This window comes from Piliocolobus tephrosceles, chromosome 6, assembly GCF_002776525.5.
Source record: "Piliocolobus tephrosceles isolate RC106 chromosome 6, ASM277652v3, whole genome shotgun sequence".
Lineage (NCBI taxonomy): Eukaryota > Metazoa > Chordata > Mammalia > Primates > Cercopithecidae > Piliocolobus > Piliocolobus tephrosceles.
In genome coordinates this window covers 149,224,643-149,244,824 of record NC_045439.1, presented here as the reverse complement: position 1 = coordinate 149,244,824, position 20,182 = coordinate 149,224,643, and positions in this window count along the sequence as shown.

Genomic DNA, 20,182 nt, shown 5'->3' with positions numbered 1-20,182 from the left:
TGTTTCTTGGGAGATAGCTTCTCACAGCTTCTCACAGCTTCTGATGAAGCAGCAGCAAAATAAAACCTAGAGGCAATCTTGCTTTTGTTTAAGTTTTCTGCAGGGAAGAAAAATGATTTTCTATAGAACTAAGAATTTCTCTCAGATTTGAAAATAACATTTTGTTGCTGGATTAGTAATAAACTTTGTGGATTTAATTCTCACTTATATCTTGTGAAAATCAGATGTGAATAGGACTTGAGGTTCTAACATGAAACTCTTAATGACATGTGTAAAAGCTATTTGAGCCAAAAAGGTCCATACCAAACCATGGCTCAATTTTATTACCAAGCAGCCTAGCCACCTTGTTCATGAACTAAAGGGGATTTACTAAGATCAAGCTCATTTATTTAATATTTACTTCAAAATTAGCAGCATCTTCATACTGTCTTTTAAAAATTTCCATTTATATTTTAGATTTAGGAGAACATGTACAGATTTGTTACAGGATATATTGCGTGGTGCTAAGGTTTAGGTTTCTGCTAACCTCGTCATCCAGGTAGGGAACATAGTGCCCAACAGAAACTTTTTCAGCCTTTGCCTTCCTCTCTCCCTTCTTTCAAAGTCCTCATTGTCTATTGTTGCCATCTTTATGTCTGTGTGAATCCAAGATTTAGCTTCCACTTTTAAGTAAGAGCATGTAATATTTGCTTCTCTGTGTCTGCATTAGTCAACACAGCATAATGGCCTCCAGCCATACCTGCTGTAAAGGACATGCTTTTGTTCTTTTTGTGGCCGTGTAGTATTCCATGGTGTTTATGTATACCGTATTTTCTTTATCCAGTCCATCATTGATGGGCACCTAGGTTGATTTCACATCTTTGCTATTGTAAATAGTGCTGCAGTGAACATAGGAGTGCATGTATCTTTTTGGAAGAATGATTTTCCTTCAGGTATATACTCAATAATGAGATTGCTGGGTCGAATAGTAGTTCTATTTTTAGTTCTTTAAGAGCTCTCCAAACTGCTTTCCACAGTGGCTGAACTAATTTGCATTCCCATGAACAGTATATAAGCATTCCCTTTCCTCTACAACCTTGCCAACATCTATTATTTTTAACTTTTCACTAATAGCCATTCTGAGTGGCTTGAGATAGTACCTCAGTTGAGTTTTAATTTGCATTTCTCTGATGATTAGTGATGTTGAGCATTTTTCATGTATTTGTTAGCGGCTTGTATGGCTTCTTTTGGGAATTCTCTGTCCATGTCCTTTGCCTACTTTTTAATGGGATTGTTTATTTTTTTTCTTGTTGACTCATTTAAGTTCCTTATAGATTCTGGGTTATTTGTTGGATGCAGAGTTTGCAGGTACTTTCTCCTATTCTGTAGGGTGTCTGTTTACTCGTTGAGAGTTTCTTTTGCTTTGTGGGAGCTCTTTAGTTTAATTAAATCTCATTTGTCTATTTTTGATTTGTTGCATTTGCTTTTGGGGTCTTCTTCATACATTCTTTGCCTAAGACAATGTCTAGAAGAGTATTCCCTAGACTTTCTTCTATAATTTTCATAGTTTGACACCATACATTTAAGTTTTTAATCCATATTGAATTAATTTGTGTATTTGATGAGAAATAGGAGCTATTTTCATTCTTCTGCATATGGCTAGCCAGCTTTCCCAGGACCATTTATTAAATAGGGTGTCCTTCCCTATTGTTTATTTTTGTCAACTTTGTTGAAGATGAGTTGTTTGTAGGTATGCAGCTTTATTTCAGGGTTTCTATTCTGTTTCATTGGTCTATGTGTCTATTTTTGAACCAGTACCATGTTGCTTTGGTCACTGTAGCCTCATAGTATAGTTTGAAGACATGTAATGTGAGGTCTGGAGCTTTGTTCTTTTTGTCTAGGATTGGCCTTGGCCATTTGTGCTCTTTTTTGCTTCCATATGAATTTTAGAATAGGTTTTTCTAATTCTGTGAAAAAGTGATGTTCACAATTTGATAGAAAGTGTGTTGAAACTATAGATCACTTTGGGCAATATGGCCATTTTAACAATATGGATTCTATTAAGCCATGAGCATGGAATGATTTTCCATTTATTTGTGTCATCTATACATTCTTTAAGTATTCTCTTGTAGTAGTTCTCCTTGTAGAGATCCTTCATCTTCTTTATTAGATGTATTACTAGGTATTTTATTTTTGTGGACATTGTAAATGGGATTGCATTCTCGATTTGGCTGTCAGCTTGAATGTTATTGATGTATAGAAATGCTACTGATTTTTATACATTTCTTTTGTATCCTGAGACTCTGCTGAACTCATTAACTAGCTCTAGCAGTCTTTTGGAGGAATCTAGGGTTTTCCAGGTATAGGATCATATTATCAGTGAAGAGAGATAATCTGACTTATTTTTTTATTTGGATGCCTTTTATTTATTTCTCTTGCCTAATTGCTCTGGCTAGGATTTCTAGTACTATAGTGAATAGGAGTGGGGAGAGTGGACATCTTTATCTTGTTCCAGTTCATAGGGGAAATACATCCAGCTTGTGCCCATTCTGTATGATATTGGCTGTAGGGTTGATGTAGATGGCTCTTATTATTTTGAGAGAGATTCCTTGAATGCCTAGTTTGTCAAGGATTTTTATCATGGGGGATGTTGTATTTTACTGAATGCTTTTTCTATATCTATTGAGATGATCACATAATTTTTGCTTTTTAAATTCTGTTTATGTGGTGTATCACATTAATTGATTGGCATATATTTAACCATCCTTGCATCCCAGGAATAAAGCCTACTTGATCATAGTGAATTATCTTTTTGATGTGCTGCTAGATTCTGTCTGCTAGTATTTTGTTGGGGATTTTTGCATCTTTGTTTATCAGGGATATTGGCCTGTAGTTTTCATTTTTGGTTGTGTCTTTGCCAGAATTTTGGTATCAAGATGACGCTGGTTTCATAGAATGAGTTGGGGAAAAGTCTCTCCTCCTAGATAGTTTGGAATAGTTCCCATAGGATTGGTACCAGCTCTTTTTGTAGAATTTGGCTGACCCATCTCTTCCAGCGTTTTGATTAGTAGTTTTTTTATGTTTTTTTTTTTTTTTTTTTTTACTGTTTCAATTTTTTTTTACTCCTTATTGGTCTGTTCAGGATTTCTCTTCCTTCATGGTTCAATCTTGGGAGTCGGTGTGTTTGCAGGAATTTATTCATTTTCTCTAGATTTCCTATTTTATGTGCATAGAAATGCTCACAGCAGTCTGTGAGCATCTTTTCTACCTTTGTGAGATTGGTGGGATGTCACCGTTGTTACCGTTGTTACCTTTGTGCTTATTTGGATCTTCTCTCTCTTTTCTTTTCTTTTTTTTTTTTTTGTTGTTAATCAAGCTAGTGGTCTATATATCTTGTCCTTTCAAAGAACAAACTTCATTTTATTGATTCTTTTTGTTTGTGTTTTTGGGGTCTCAATTTCATAAAGTTCTGCTCTGATTTTCGTTATGTCTTTTCTTCTGCTAGCTTTGGGTTTAGATATTTCTTTTGGGTCTAAATGCTTTAGGTGTGAAATTAAATTGTTAATTTAAGATCTTTCTATCTTATTGATGTAGGTGTTTAGTGCTATAAACTTTCCTCTTAACACTGCTTTTCCCATATCCCAGAGGTTTTGGTATGTTGTGTCTGTATTTTCTTTTCCTTTTTTTTTTTTTTTTTTTTCCTGAGACGGAGCCTTGCTCTGTCTCCCAGGCTGGAGTGCAGTGGTGCAATATTGGCTCACTGCAAGCTCCACCCGCTGGGTTCACGCCATTCTCCTGCCTCAGCCTCCCAAGTAGCTGGGACTACAGGTGCCCGCCACCACGCCTGGCTAATTTTTTGTATTTTTAGTAGAGATGGGGTTTCACCATGTTAGCCAGAATGTTCTTGATCTCCTGACCTCGTGATCTGCCTGCCTCGGCCTCCCAAAGTGCTGGGATTACAGGTGTGAACCACTGCGCCCGGCCGTGTCTGTATTTTCATTTGTTTCAAAGAACTTTTTTATTTCTGCCTTAATTTTATTGTTTACTCAAAAGTCATTCAGAAGTAAGTTGTTTAATTTTCATATATTTATGTGGTTTTGAGTTCCTCTTGGTATTGATTTCTATTTTTATTCCAGTGTGGTCTGAGGAGATGCTTGGTGTAATTTTGATTTGTTTGACTTTATTCAGATTTGCTGAATGGCCAAGGATGTGGTCAATGTTTGAGTATGTTGCATGTGCAGATGAGAAGAATGTATATTCTGGTTTTTGAACATAGTATTTTGTAGATGTCTATTAGCTTCGATTGGTCAAGCATTAAAGTCCAGAGTTTGTTAGTTTTCTGCCTTGATGATGTGTTTGAAGCTGTCATTGTTGTCTGGATATCTCCCATTATTATTGTGTGGCTACCAGAGTCTTTTCTTAAGTTTAGAAGTGATGTTTTAATAAATCTGGATGCTCCAATGTTGGATGCATATTTATTTAAAATAGTTAAGTGTTTTTGTTGAATTGAAACTTTTATCACTATGTAATGTCCTTCTCTGTCCTTTTTTACTGTTGTTGGTTTAAAGTCTATTTTATTTGATACAAGAATAGTGAATCCCGCTCTTTTGGTTTTCCATTTGCTTGATGGATCTTTCTCCTCCTTGCCTTTTTTTCACCTTATGGATGTTTTTTCATGTGAGATGGGTCTCTTGCAGATAGCAGAAGTCTGGGCTTTGTTTTTTTTGATAAACCAGTTTATCTCTCTATGTCTTTTAAGCGGGCATTTAGGCTGCTTACATTCAATGTTAATTTTGACATGTGAGGTTTTATCCCTGTCATAGTGTTAACTGGTTGCTTTGTAGTCTTGGTTGTATAGTTGCTCTATAGATTCTATAGGTGTGTGCTTCTGTGGTAGCAATTATTCTTTCATTTCCATGTTTACAACTCACTTAAGCATCTCTTGTGGGGCTGGTCTGGTGGTGACAAATACCCTTGCTGATTGCTTATCTGGAACTTCATGAAGCTTACTTTGGAAGGATATGAAATTCCTGAATGGCATTTCTTTCCTTTAAGAATTCTAAAAATAAGCCTTCCATGTCTTCTGGTTTGTAAGATTTCTGCTGAAAAGGTCACTGTTAGTCTGATGGGTTTCTTTTTAGGTAATATGACCCTTTTCTCTAGCTGCCTTTACAATTTTTTGTTTTGTGTTGACTGAATAGTCTGATGACCATGTACCTTGAAGATTGTCATCTTGTATAGTCTTTCACAGGAGTTCTTGTATCTACATGCTAAACTTTCTAGCAAGATTGGGGAAATTTCCCTGAATTATAATCTCACATATGTTTACAAAGTTGCTTACTTTCTGTTCTTCTCTCTCAGGAATGACAATACATCATATATTTGTTGACTTTACATACTCGATATTTCTCAAAAGCTTTATTGATTTTGTTTTAATTCTTTTTTTTTTTTTCTTATTTTTTGCCTGACTGGGTGGGTTTGAAGAATCAGTCTTCAAGCTCTGAAATTCTTTATTCTGCTTGGTCTTGTCTGTTGTTAAGGCTACAGTTGTATTTTGAAACTCCTGTAGTGAACTTTTCAATTCCAGAAGCTTTGTTAGGCCTTTTATCTTATTTTTAACATATCTATGTTGTCTTTCAAATCTTAGATCATTTTGTTTAGTGTTAGATTTCAACTTTTGCTTGGATCTCACTGAATTTCTTTTCCATCAATATTATGAATTCTATACATGTCATTTCCGACATTACTTTCTGGTTAGAATCCATTATTGTTTGGGAGCTAGTGAGATCCTTTGGAGGACAAAACACTCTAGCTTTTTGTATTGCCAGAGTTCTTGTGCTGATTTCTTCTCATTTGAGAGAGCTGATTCTTCCTTTAAAAAATGCTAATGTTTGTATGGGGCTTTTTGATTTTTTAATTCTTTTTTCCCTTGGGGGTATGACTGTGGTATATCTTGTGTACGGTCTATTGGGTTTGTTTCTGGATGCTTTCAGGGTGCCAAGACTGTATGTATGGGTTCCTTGGTTGCAGACAAGTTCATGTAGTGGCTTTCTCCGTGTTTACTTATGGCAGTGATACAATTTTCTTTAGCAGTGGAGTTCAGGCTGCAGTCCATTAGGTGGCAGTTAAGAGTAAGAGCCAGCCAATAAGGGCAGGGCAAGGGGAATGGAGAAGCATGAAAAGAACCCTCCCCCAGTGTACATTCACCTTCAATGGGGTTGGAGTCACTGTATAAGCCTAAGAAGCAGTTTCTTTCAACCCACACTCCCTGTGCCCTGGTAAGAGCCACTGTTGAGCCTCCAACAGTACACAGAGGAGAAGGCCAAGGGGGTGAGAGATGACTGCCTCTTAACATCTGTTCCTTGGTTATGGTGGTGCCGCCTTCAGCAGCTGGTGCTGTACTTGCATTTCCTTGGACACAAGGGGGGCTTTGGCAGGCTTCACTCCCCTCTCCCTTAGGAGCAGACTATGCTGAGGGTTAGATCTCCAGTGCTGGGTGTTTTTAGTAGTAAAAGTTCCCTGGTTATAGCCTTTGTAGGATGGCTTATCCAAGTGCTGGTTTCAGTAATGATGTACTGGGCATGTGAGCAGGCTCACTACCTCCCATGGGGTTGGGGTGACTGTTGTCACAGGAGATGTATCTTGTTCTCTAGTGCTGTGTGCTTCTGACAGATTTCCTAGGATGTTTTGTCGTTCAACATCCAGACCAGTAGGTGGCTCTTATGGGTGAGAGCTGGCTACAGCCAATGTGGAAGGGCATATACGTGATCCTTGTTTAATGGGAGAAGCTCTCTGTTGGCTCAGGCAATGGGCTGATCTGTGAAATACAGTGGTCTGAGCTCCCTGTTCATCCCTGGAGGGTGGCAGGGGGCAGGGAACCAAGATGAGCCAGCCCTCCTAGGAATCCTCCCAATGGTAGGCACAAGTGCCAGTGCTGAGGGAGAATCCAATGGTTGGCCACCAAGTGCCTAGAGGTTTGCCGAGGTATGGACCTGGGAAACCTCCTCAGCCCCAAGTTCTCTGCCTGGGGAGGAAGGGAGGCCTAAACTCCTAAGCAGGTGCTACAAGTGCCTGGAGATCTTCCTGGACAGGGAGTGGAGACAGCCCTGTTGCACTACAATCTATGCACAGGAAGGATAGGGCAGTTCAGGAAGCTAATTCAGGCAAGCAAGTGCTCTGAATGCCTGGAGACGTGCCTGGGAGTCCCTAGTGCCCCACAGTCTACACATAAGATGGGTGAAGTGGCTAAGGCTGCTAATCCAGGGCATGCTAGAAGGGGGCATATTGAAGCTAATTTTAACAGGTATGGAATTTCTTGTGGAGGAGGACAGAACATGTCTGGAAATAGATAGTGGTAGTGGTTGCACAACATGGAAAATACACTAAAGACTACTGAATGAATACTTTAAAATGGTGATTTTTGAGTTTATTTAAACTTTTAATAAATTTAGTGTATCGCAATAAAAATACTATCAAAAAAGGTAAATAAATTCTAGTTTATCTAACTTCTGCCTTATCACAATAGCTGTTATGTGACTAGACATTTCTAAAGATCTTAAAATGATTTGTTATTTAGGTAGATTAAATTTATAAATATGTGTGTGTGTGTATGTGTGTGTGTGTGTGTGTAGATATATATATATATATATATATATATATTTGCTATTCTGTAATTTGCCAAGCTCTTCCCTGTTATATGTCTTATAAGAAATTTAAAGTTAGACAACTTCATGTAAAGGAGATTTTACTGTTGTGAGTAACTAATATACTTTAAGCAGTGGGTGAGGGTGCTTGTATCCATGCATATGCTAACATATGTGTGTGTAGTAGTATTTTCACTACTTGGCATGCACCTAAAAATATGTATTTGCAATATAATATTTTTACTGTTATTTGCTGAATACCTGGTACATGAACAACCTGTCCTAAGTGCTCAAGAAACATAAATCGTGATCTCTGTTGTAAAGAGCCAGCCAGCTCATCTGTGAGACAAAACATGACATGTTTCCTTCTCTCAGCCAATTGAGAGAAGGAAAACCCAGGGCCAAGCCAAGCAGGAGGTTCAATAGTGACCATTATAAGCATTCAGAAGAAGGGAAATAAAGTCTCCTGGAGAAGATGGGTCTTTGGATGTAGAAGAGGGAGACATCTGAGAAAAAGAGAAGAGAGAGACATTGGAGCTGGAAAGCCATGGGGAGTTTGCTTAGCACCTGGCCTCTGTGGAGGTCAAAGCAGTTTCCTCCCACCTTCATTTTTCTGCAGTTTGCTAGGGTCTTGGAGCATTTATCCTGAGTAAAGATATCTTGTTTCAGAGAGAGGACAATCAAGGTGCTGAGATTTTTAAAGGAGGGTTCAGATAAAAGTAAATTAAGCTACAATATATTGAAGAGATTTTCAAAAGAAGGATCTGTGGCTTCCCTGGAATATTCTCTTGCCTCCCAGAAGTTCCAGCCAGCTTCTAGTAAGATAGATCACTGAAAATAAAATTTAAGTTGTTTCTAAAGCATCAGATTCCAATTAGAACATGTCCAAACTGCAATACTAGGAAGATAGAGGGTTTTTGTAGACTGTAGATTTTTCTTTCCAGTGCATTGAGAGAAACTGGAGTTTTAAACAAATTCAAATGAAACCTAATTTAGCAAACTAAATAATAATTCAGAACAGTATATCTGTTAGGATGTGTTTTGCTTTCTCAAAAAAAATGGAAAGGTGTACATCAGAGAAGTGAATCTAAATGTAGAAATTAAAAACTTATTTGTACGTGGGTATAGAAGAGTGGCAGTTTTATTTTTATTTTTGTTTATTTTTGAGATGGAGTTTCACTCTTGTCACCCAGGCTGGAGTACAGTGGCACGATCTCGGCTCACTGCAACCTCCTCCTCCCAGATTCAAGTGATTCTCCTGCCTCAGCCTCCTGAGCAGCTGGGATTACAGGTGCCTGCCACCATGCCCAGCTAATTTTTTGTATTTTCAGTAGAGACAGGGTTTCGCCACATTGGGCAGGCTGGTCTCGAACTTCTGACCTCGTGATCCACCTGCCTCAGCCTCCCAAAGGGATTACAGCCTCCCAAAGTAATACAGTTGGGATTACAGGCGTCAGCAACGATGCCCGGTCAAAGAGTGGTGGTTTTATCTATGTGGTAGCTGCAGTACAGAGGCAATTGGTTTAGGAGTACAAAAACTAAACTAAATGGTTATCACTCTATATCTATTTACCACTTGTCTTTGACTTGGCTATATCACTTGCCTCAGTTAAACCAACAGTGCAACCCACTGTGTGTGAAGGATTATACTGGACAGAGAAGGGGAGACACATGGATAAGGCATACTTCATAATGTCAAGCTGTTTACTCCACAGATACACATTTTCCATAGTTTGTTCCATGGAACACTGACTTGGAAGTTACTCCACAAAGAAGAGTTTGATATCTAAACTGATTTGGGAATCCCCTATATCCCAGAGCTTCGTCTTGAAGATTTGACAGTTCTTATGAGCATAATAAAGGCACCAACACACATACACACACAAGAGAGAATAGACACGCTTAACTCAGAACTCCCTGTACATTTCTCCTTTAAGAGGCTAAAGCTAGTCACCTGCAGTACACACTAAGAAAAGTTAAGATCAGTGCTGTCCGAAAAAACTTTCTGCAGTGTTGGAAATGTTTTATACCTGAGCTACGCAATATGGTAGCTAGTAGCCACATACGGTCACAGAGCACTTTAAATATGGCCAGTGTGATTAGGGAACATCACCTTTAACTTTATTAATTTAAATTTAAACAGTCACACATGGCCAGTGGCTACCATATTGGGCTTTGCAGCTCTAGATTACTGAATATAATTCTTTTAGAGAGTCTTTTAATATACATTCGAATTGTACAGTATTTGGCATGGGGAGAAAAGCAGGACAATTTAGGAAGTTTTGAGAGAGTTATCAAAAGTTCAACTGATGCTATTATTTTTGAAAGTTCTAGCACCTGAAAATGCCTTTCCAAAATCTTTGGAAATCTTTTAATTTCAAAAAGCGGATCTGTCTCAACACTTGTATAACTCTTAAACATAATTGTACTTCCACTGCTCTGGGTAAATTAGCTATCCTGCTCCAAGCCTTCAGGCTATGATGCAGACACCAAGCTATACTCAGATGAGACTCACATCTGACCGTCCAGGGGATCCCTGGACATACTGCCAGGCAAAGATATTGTTAAATGACTTGACATACAGTAATTCTAAAATATTCATTATCAAAGGTTTCTTTCCTGAAAGTTTCATATTTATTTTGGCTAAAAATATGTCTTTCTGGATTTTATGTTATGAATAACATTAACCCAGCTAAATATTTTCAGGTTAAATAGAATCGGTGGTGATCCTGGGAAGGCTGTAAAAATGGCAGTTTTTATTTTTCTTGTTCCTTTTCTTACGATGTTTGGCTTTTGATGTCTTCAGAAACCTTCAGAACACCTCCAAATTTTTCACATATTGACCCATTTTTAACTTTTTCTAAAGATGGAGGGAGGCGTCGGGGGCTCCCTCCAAGGGCTTTGTGCTTTTGTAGTTCCAGCTTCACTTACTGTTCACAGAGCCTTTCTGTTTGCCCTGCAGATAGAAAAGGTCCCTGAACAAGGGCCATACCAAGAGAGAAAAGTGGCATCTCCAATCCTAATAATAGCTAAGCTCCCATCTCTTCCACTAAAAGTGTCTCAGGAAGTACTAGCCGTATGGCAAAGAAGGCAGGTATTTCTATATGAATCAATTGCCTTGGATAACCTCGAGAGAGGAGCTGCAGATTTTCTCCATTCCATAAATGTATAGAAATTATGATCAGTAGAAATTGAGAAGAACTGTAGCCTTCAGTGAAAAAACCTTCTGAAAGACTATGTATTCATTAGACATCCTTTTGTTTACTCTGTGGTTTAGGTAAGTAAGGTCAACTTAACTTCAGAAGTAACACTAACCCTTGCAAGGCTGAATCAAAATTTATGGTAGGCAACCACAAACGAAAAGCCTGATTTGCTTTCGCCAGGTTTAGCTGGCTAGATCCTGGTATTCCCAGGAATAACTAAAATGTTTCATTGCCTCGTAGGCAAACTTGTAGCTCCTCTGGTTGGATCACAAAATGGATCCATATATGAATTCAATTAGATATTACTGCTGATAAATGTTAGCAAGACTTTCTTCATTTTCCTCCTAATAAGAACAAGCTTACTATTGATTAAATTAGAATCTGGCTGTATTGTTGGGGAGGAGCAGCAAAAACTGAATAGGTCAGCTTAGTTTGGAGTCTGAGTCAGGATTTTTACTCATACTCATATACTTACTAGAAATAAAATCAAGTCTCAGTCCATTAACTGCCTGTAAAATCTTACATTAGAAAGTAGGGTGGTGTGTATTGTATATGTGTTGCTAAATGTTGCTTTATTTATGTAAGCCTTAGCATGGGAAGGTAGCCCTTGAGGAGAAGTAAAGATGAATTTCAGGGCGCTAACCAAAATAATAGTTCATAGCATCATTATCATTTTCTTAAATCCTTGGAAATCTTTCCTGTAGCAACTCTCATGGCTGCTACCTATGATCAGGATTTAGGAAACTGGTTTCTCATCCTCCTTTGAACTTAAGAAAAACCGTTCTAGGTCAGCTGCATAGTCCAAATGGTCAATACTTTATTTGGCATTTCTCAGACTGTGAAATCTAGGGATGGGTGTTGCTTGCTAACAGTCTTAAAACATGAAGTGTGTTGTCCAAATCCCTCAGCAGTCTGGTAGGGTGTACTGTCTGTGAATTCAGCTCCACTTTTATGTTACCCTGTGCTGTGGTCAGAATGTTTCCCCCGAAGTTCCTATAATAAAATCTTATCACCCAGGGTGACGGTATTAAAAAGTAGGGTCTTTGGAAAGTTATCAGATCATGATGGTAGAGCCCTCATTATTAGGATTACTGCCCTACAAAAGAGGCCTAAGGAAGCTTGTTTGGCTCTTGCACCATGTGAGGACACAGCTCAAAGGCACCACTTACGAACCAGATATCAAGCCCTCTCTAGACAACGAATCTGCCAGTGTCTTTATCTTAGACTTTCTAGCCTCCAAAATTGGGAGAACAAAAATCCTGTTTATGAGCTACTTGAAGTTGTGGACCGGTGTCTTTCCAATGTTTCTGACCACGATCCAGAGTAAAAAAATCACAATCCCATAGTTCCACACAAATAAAAAAAAGTTTCATGAGAAAAAAGTTATTCTACCTACATGTGAGTCACTGGATATTTTCTATGCTATGCTATGCTATGCTATGCTATGCTATGCTATGCTATACCATATTTCACTTTAAATGCTTGTCTCACACAATGGTTTTCAAATTCACTAATGGGTTGGGATTTACAGTTTGAAAAACACTGTAGTATGGGTTTTTGTTTTGTTTTGTTTTTGAGATGGAGTCTCGCTCTGTCTCCCAGGCTGGAGTGCAGTGACGCAATCTTGGCTCACTGCAAGCTCCACCTCCTGGGTTCACACCATTCTCCTGCCTCAGCCTCCTGAGTGGCTGGGACTACAAGCTCCCATCACCATGCCTGGCTAATTTTTTGTATTTTTAGTAGAGATGGGGTTTCACCGTGTTAACCAGGATGATCTCCATCTCCTGACTTCATGATCTGTCCCCCTCTGCTTCCCAAAGTGCTGGGATTACAGGCATGAGCCACCATGCCTGGCCTGTAGTATATATTTTTAAGTACATGTCTATGTATAGGAGACATATCTGAGTTTGAGGTGTAGGTGTAGGTGTAGATTAAAAATCAGTATATAGGTAGTAAGTGGACAAAATGGGCTAGGGAGAGACTATAAAGTGAGAAGAGTAGAAGGCCAACAGTGTAGTTCTGGGAAAATGACATGGAAGAAGCTCATGCCAGAGGACAGCATGCTATAGAAGCAACTGAATAGATTGTTTTGACAAAGAAGGAATAATGTTCAATGCTGCTAGGTGGTCAAAATAATCAATGCAGTTTCCATTAGATTAAGGACGTCTAAGTCACTGATCACCTTTGTGAAAAAAATGTCAGGGTGTGAAGGGGAAATACTAGATTTCTGTAGGTTGAAGAAAGAGTAGGAAGTGAGGAAATAGGAATTGAGATGGACAACTCCTTCAAGAAACTTGTCTCTGAAATAAAGGACTTATGTCAGTAGTATCTGGAAAAGAAAATAAGTGGTAGGATGGAAATAGTATACTGCACCTTCTCTTATTTGTCATAATGCTCTATTTCAAAGTCAGGACTAGCTGGGGCTAGCTCTAGGATTACAGGATTAAATGAGCAAATCCACATTTGCTTGATGCATTCTCTCTTGTGTGGTTGTGTGGCTTTTCATTCTCTGTGTGTTTGTGTATGAACATACACACACACATATATACACACACAGATCTATATATTAATATAGAAACTATACATATGTAGATGACCTATCTATCTAGCCCCTCTACTCTGAAGAGAACATATTTAGAAAAATATATCAGCAAAGTTTCTAGGTTGATCCATATACAGATGCCCTAAAGTGTCCCTGGGATACCCCTAGCTACCACAGAATACAGGAGCTTTTACTGGAGAATGCCCTAATATAAGACATATAATACCATCACAGGCTGCCAGTCTTCCTTCCGGTATGATTCAAAGTGTAGGCTATAGATTTAATTTCTTTCAGTGGCAGAAAAGTTATTCAAAGCTTTATTTGAACATGCCTTGGGTTTCAGCTTTAGGAGGTGCAGAGTAAGAAAGTGATTATATTTCAGTTTCAGTATCAATCTAGTTATCAACTATGTCAAGACACATAATTGCTCTATATTTGAATTACTGCCAATGATTAGCAATAACCTACAATCTCCTTGACATTTCTGTCAAATATATTCTCTGGTATCTAAATAAAACCTACTAACCTTAAGAAACATAGGTCAAGAAAATTTTATAATAAGGTCTCAACGATAAGATTATTTGCTCTAGAATCCAGCAGCCAGCTGGGTAGAGTACATATGTTAAACTCTTTTCTCCCATTGGCCTTTGGTTAAAGATGGAGTGTTTTGTTTATTAAATACTTTGGGTTTTAAGGAGAACTATATTGATTCTAAACTAAAAGTTGTTATAAATCATGATCTTCATTTTACATTGCTTAATTAATAGTGTGAGGGATTTAAGAGACCTAGGTGGTTGTTGCTATTGAAAGTAAACTCTGACCATTTCCTAATTTCTTCTTTTTTGATTCTTCTCAAAATATTCATACTTTTTTGTTATAGAAAGGTATTTTTTGTTTGGAATGGAAAGGTATTTTATACACAGAAAGGCACTATGTCAGACAAAGGGTCTGGTGTCTCAGCTTCTCAGCTCTTCCTAGAAATCTAAGATTGTTTTTTTCCTAGGACTAGGAAGACAAAAGTGTCACACGGTCAAAAATGCTTCCATCTACTGGTGAAAGTCAGGAATACATTAATGTTCCCCTGCCTGAAATGGCTAGTTGAGGACACAAAGCAACCCAAAGCAAGAGGAGCTTGGCCATGGAGCTCAGAAATTCAAAATAGTTGGTTCTTGCTGATGGTGAAGGTAAGTTCCAATCAACAGGCAGGCTATTCAGAGAGATGAAAGGAGGAGCCAGGGGGTAAGATTAGAACTCAGATTCCCCAAAGCTCTGTTCATGTGTTCTCTCAGGGCCTTACACCAGGAAATGGAATGGCTCAAGAGGTCAACTGACTCTTTGCCTAATGTCCCCTAGTTGGGTCAGTTGCTCCCTCACAGTCAGTCACTTTAATTCTTTCCCGTGGGTGAAAATATATGACGGCTTCCCTTTCTAACAGTCACAGGGGGTTGACTTGCCATGGTGAGCAGTTGCCAGATATGACAATGGAATTCGTCTCATTCCTGTGATGACTTTAGATATGAAATGCCAGGCTGCTTGGCCTAGGGGAAGGTGCTGTAAGTTACAGGCACGGAAGCCAACTCTCCCAGCCCCCTCTGCTCCCTTTGACAGTCTCCCTCCTGGGCTGTTTGATCTGGCTGAATTAATTCACAGCTGCCACTTATGAGGACTTTATCTGCATTGTTAGCATTCCTTCTAACCTGCAGCCTCTGTTCATTTAATGGTTATCTGATGGGGATTGATATTAAGTGAAGAGGAATGTTCAAATCATGCTGGCTTTGGCAAGTGGGAACTAAAGTAACAGAATTTCAGTTTAGAGTTTAGGAGGGAAATATTTGCTCACTAATATGAAATTTTTGTTAGCAGGATTGTGGAATGGAAGGGAAAATTCCAGAAAAATATTCTGGCAAAGGGGACTTGAATGAATGGTTCTCCATGTACTTTATTTGGCCAAAAGATGAGGGAAAAAAGCAAAAAAAAAAAAAAAAAAAAAAAGAAGCAAACAATAGGTAATATAGGAATAAACTTCTCTGAGCCATTTTTGGTCATTTTAGGCAAATATTCTCTACTTAGTCTCATTATTAAACTATTATTAAACTAGCAAATGCAGTTATGACTGCAGCTGACTTTCTTCAAAATGACATATTGCATGAGCACATAGACTCAAAAGCATCCTTTTCTGCTGAGGGCCTATAGCACGCTCACAGGCAGTAAGCAAGACAAAAAAGAAACTCAGGAGGAACAATGCTATTCCCAAGGGCAAAGCTCCTAAGCATCCTTCAGAGAGAGAGAGAGGCCAATTCCACAATAACTCAAAATATATTTATATCACACTAAGCTGACAGCTCTGAGGCATTTACACTTTATCTTTTTATAGGGCATGTAACTGTGGAAAGGCTTAAGTTTCCCTGCCTTAAATACATTTCCAAAATACTTGCACTACACTGACCATGATAATTAATGCCCATTTTAAAGTAAATCTAATCTATGTAACTAAAAAATTATGGTGGTTCTTTCAGTGTCTTATGAAAAATGGGAAAAGGACAGGGCCGAGTTATGCTTTTTGTCTGGTCTTTGAAGGCAGATAGAACTTGAGAAGTCAATTACTACGGAGGAGAGTGAAAGCCTAGAGACTGATGAAAGAGCTCAGTACCCAATAGCCTTTCTTGAAGCTTCACTGAGCATTAGTGTGTTGGTGGGCTGGCCTGAACCGTGAGTGCCATTTGAGCAAGAGAAAAACTCTAATAAACAGCGAGAGAGGAAAGGACGTGAACCTTGGCCATGGCTGCCAGTTTTACCACTGAGGATACCCCTCCCTTTCCCTGTGTCTCTGCCTGCCTGGGACCTCTCTGCATGTTACTTAAATTGCTCTCCCTATCATGTTCTTCTTTGGTTCATGCCTTTTGTCAGAGTTGCAAAGACTTTCTGAGGAAGACATGCTCACCAATGGAGAGAAGTCATTCCCAGGTCCGCGGAACAGAGAGAACTGAGCAGGGGGGCAAGGCTGGCTGCCGAGCTAAATGTTGTCATAGATGTGGGGCTGGAGAGGCTGAGCACTGCATCAGCAGCTGGAACATTTGCTTTCTAACTACAGACTTTTAGAGAGCAGAAACCTCTCTCAAAGCTGGTGTCAGACAAGTGAGCAGTCCCTAGGGGACGCCTTTGGCAGCACCTTTAGATGAGATTGGATTTGCTTATTTACCTATCTCAGAACCCTCTGGACTGGGGCCTCCTTTATGGCAGAGAAGCAGAGAACTTGTTCTATTTGATTTAAGGTCCCCATTTGCCAGGGAAACAAGAAATCCAATCTCAGTCACAGCTTGGCCCTTCATTCCCAGAGCTGCCTTGAAATTTAGGGGCTTAAGTAGTGCTCTGAAAATAGAGAAAGAGCTCCTAGCCCTCCAAACAAGATGATTGCTATGTAAATGGTCTTTGTCCAAACCCTACGGTCTGTTTAGAGTGGGTATGTTCATTTGATGAGGTGACACAGTGTACTGGTTAAGAGGATGGCTTCTGTGGCCAAATGAACCAAGCATGAAATCAACACTTTCTAGCTGTGTGGGAAAATTCCCCAGCCTCTCTGTGCCTCAGTTTCCCCTTGTATAAAACAATACCCCTCTCACAGGGCTGTTGTGTGGATTAACAGTATTAAAGCATGCACAAGGATTACAACAGTATCCAGAACACTGTAAGAACCCTGTCAATTCACTGCCTCCTGCTGTCTGAGCATCTTTAGTTGTGCTCTGAAAGCTGCGCCTCCTGGTGTTGCCCTCCTGGCTTCCATGTGCCATTCCTTTGGAACCCCTGTCATCCCTCAAAGCACTTCCTATGTACACCATAGGAACAGGAAGAATGTACCAGTCCTGTCATGCTATAGCTGATGGCCACCTTCCTATCAACTCCCCTGAAGTACACAGCTCCCCCAGATCGAACACACACACCAGCCCTTTTTCCTCTGGGAAGGCCAGTACTCCCTCTCTACTCTCAGTAGCAGCCTCTGTCATTTGTCCTTTACTTGCCAAACAAAAGCCTATTCATTTATTTGTTGGAGGTGGGGGGTTGGCTTCAGGAAACCTTGCATCACTGTATTTATTAAAGATTGCAGAGCCCAAGTGCAGATAAAGCTTCTCAGAGTAGGAGAAGAAAAAACACTACTTTTCCTTCTGAGTCTTCTATGGTAGTGAAGGAAATTACAGACTAAGATGAGAGTATTTTGCTATGTTTTTGTTTATTATCTGTCTTTCCCACTAGATTGCAAGCTCCATAAAGTCAGTGAATTTAGCTGCAGAACTTCTGCATTTCACACTTATTAAATAAATTTAAATTAATAAATCTGAATAGGGATTTTATTTATTAGGTGTGAAAGTTTATGTTTTTTACTTTCTCACCCTTTCCTTTGGAACATGTAAATAGGCAAAGATGTGCTGGTCAGTGTTTAATAACCAGCTCTTCATGGAGATGGGGAAGTCCTGATCTGCAGAACTTGCAAATTTCTTTGGTGTAAATATTCCTGTTATAGGTGATTTCAAGTGAGTAGCTCACAAAATTCCTGGAGATTTAATAATTGGCTTTAACATGCAGTTACAGAATAGCTCCAGCCTACCACTAAAAATAGGTATTAAATTTATTTTATATATTATAGGGAAGATCCAGTATTCTTGAACATAAATTGAAACTGTAATACAAATTCAATGGCTATTCTTCTAATTTTATGACTACATATATACACAAATAAATGAATAGGTATGCAGAAACAAGTTAATGTAGCAGCCTGAGACTGATACCCAAAAAAAAAAAAAAAAGCCTACAAGGTTGGCCGGTGGCTGGCTTTGGGAAACTTGCATTCTAGAAGGTTTCCCACTATTTCCAAAACTCCATGTGGAATCTCTTCTCCTCTATATTCTCACAGAACACTGATATACTTTTATTATGGAACTTAATACATTACAGGTCCCCTTAGCAATCCCCATTTTCACCCCCAATTCCAGGACAATGAGCTCCCCAAGGGCAGGAGCCATTGCTGTTCTTTCTGTGATTACAGTGGGAAATAGAAGGCCTGGCACTTACTAGGGCATTGGGTTCTCTAAATAGATTGTATTGCATGGGGCAGAGACATTTTAGGTCATGAGAGAGGTTGACTATGGTGTGAAAAATGAAAGACTATTTAGATGGAGGGCCAATTCTGAAGCTTTGTTGACAGTGAAGACAGAAACAAATATCCCTGTCCCTTCTCCTGTCTTTTATCCATACTGCGTTTTGGTGAATGGGTTATGGGTCATCTATGTGCCCTTTCCTCCTTGTGTTTCCAGTGTCTACTGTGCTATGGATATCTGAAGGGCCTCCAATGTGCTTGGTCTTTCATAGCACCCCAGGTGGCTGCTCAACTTTCCCAATTCCCACCATATGGAAGGCAGACGAGTAGAAGGTTTGGGACATAAACAATACTAATTAAAAGTCATTAGAGAAAGGGTTCCTTCATTAGGAGATGACATCAAGGAATCAATAGGGAAGACGTGAAGTCTCTAATTCTATGAAATTTCAGACTTCCCCTTGTTGGCTATTGTTTTCCCATGTCTCATTAAAACTGGTTTCAACACTTTTCAGTAACATGGAATTTGAAGGCTTGTCTTCCATTTTCACTCAGTCAGGCATGCTTAGTATTTGACTAGTAGACTGAAGGAATGCAAGTTACCCAAACAGGACAGATGACTGGAACAATTTGAAATCATGCCTAGTCTTTTTTTTCCCTCTCTCTTAGCTCATATACAGAAATGTTGGAAGTTTATTCACTTCTGGTAAGAACAGTTAACAGCAAGGATGAGAGAAATGAAGCATTTAGATGATTAATATAAAATGGTATCAAAACAATGGGTTACTCATTGCATTTTTTCATTTCCCAATGATGAAAAGCCACTTCTGTTCCTCTGGTTTTGGACCGAACATAATTTAAGCACAAATGAACTGAGTGGGATATAGTTTTATGACCTTTATTATTTGGCCCAAGTTCACAGCAATGTCTGAAGAGAATGCCAGGAAATCTCTGTTTAGACTAATTTGCAGAGGGAACTACTGATAGGGAATGATAGCTGTGTATTTCTTTATTGAATTCATCTCTTGGACATAAACATACTGTCTATTAACCTACTTACATGTTTAATTAAATACATTTTCCATCAGATTAAAATGAGAACAGGAAAGTACCTCTCAATGGATTATGTGGAGTGTCAACCACGTGCCAGACCGTGTGCTAGAAACTCTGGTTGCACGGTGGTTAACAGAACAGACTTGGTCCTCGCCCTTGTGAAGCTTATAGTTTTGTGGGAGAGAGAAATTAAACAAGGAAACAAATGAATAATCAGAGATTATGATGTACAATAAAGGCAGTGGGTGCCAGGAAGGAGAACTTACATTTGGTGATGAGAGACCACCTGTCTGAAGAAAGTACATTTAATCCGAGGCCTTAAGGATAAGGAAGAGTCAGCTGGGAATAACAGGTATCTATTTGTGGAAATAAACAAGGAGGGGACATGTTCAGAGGCAGAGTGAACAGTGTCTATGTGTGTTTTACGCAAGAAATATCTTGCAGAGGTGTGCAACTGAAAGACCATCAATATGGTCGGAGCATACTGAAGAAGGTGAGAATGGTATATGACATCCACTAGAATAGCTAGCCCAGTCCCATTGGCACACTAGGGTCCAATACATTTTTGTCGATAATGAATAAAGTTCCTAAAAAAATTTTAAGGAGGTTAACTTGTGCCCCAAGTTATGATCTCATCTCCAGTCATTCTAATATCTCTTCCAAGAATAGAAACTAC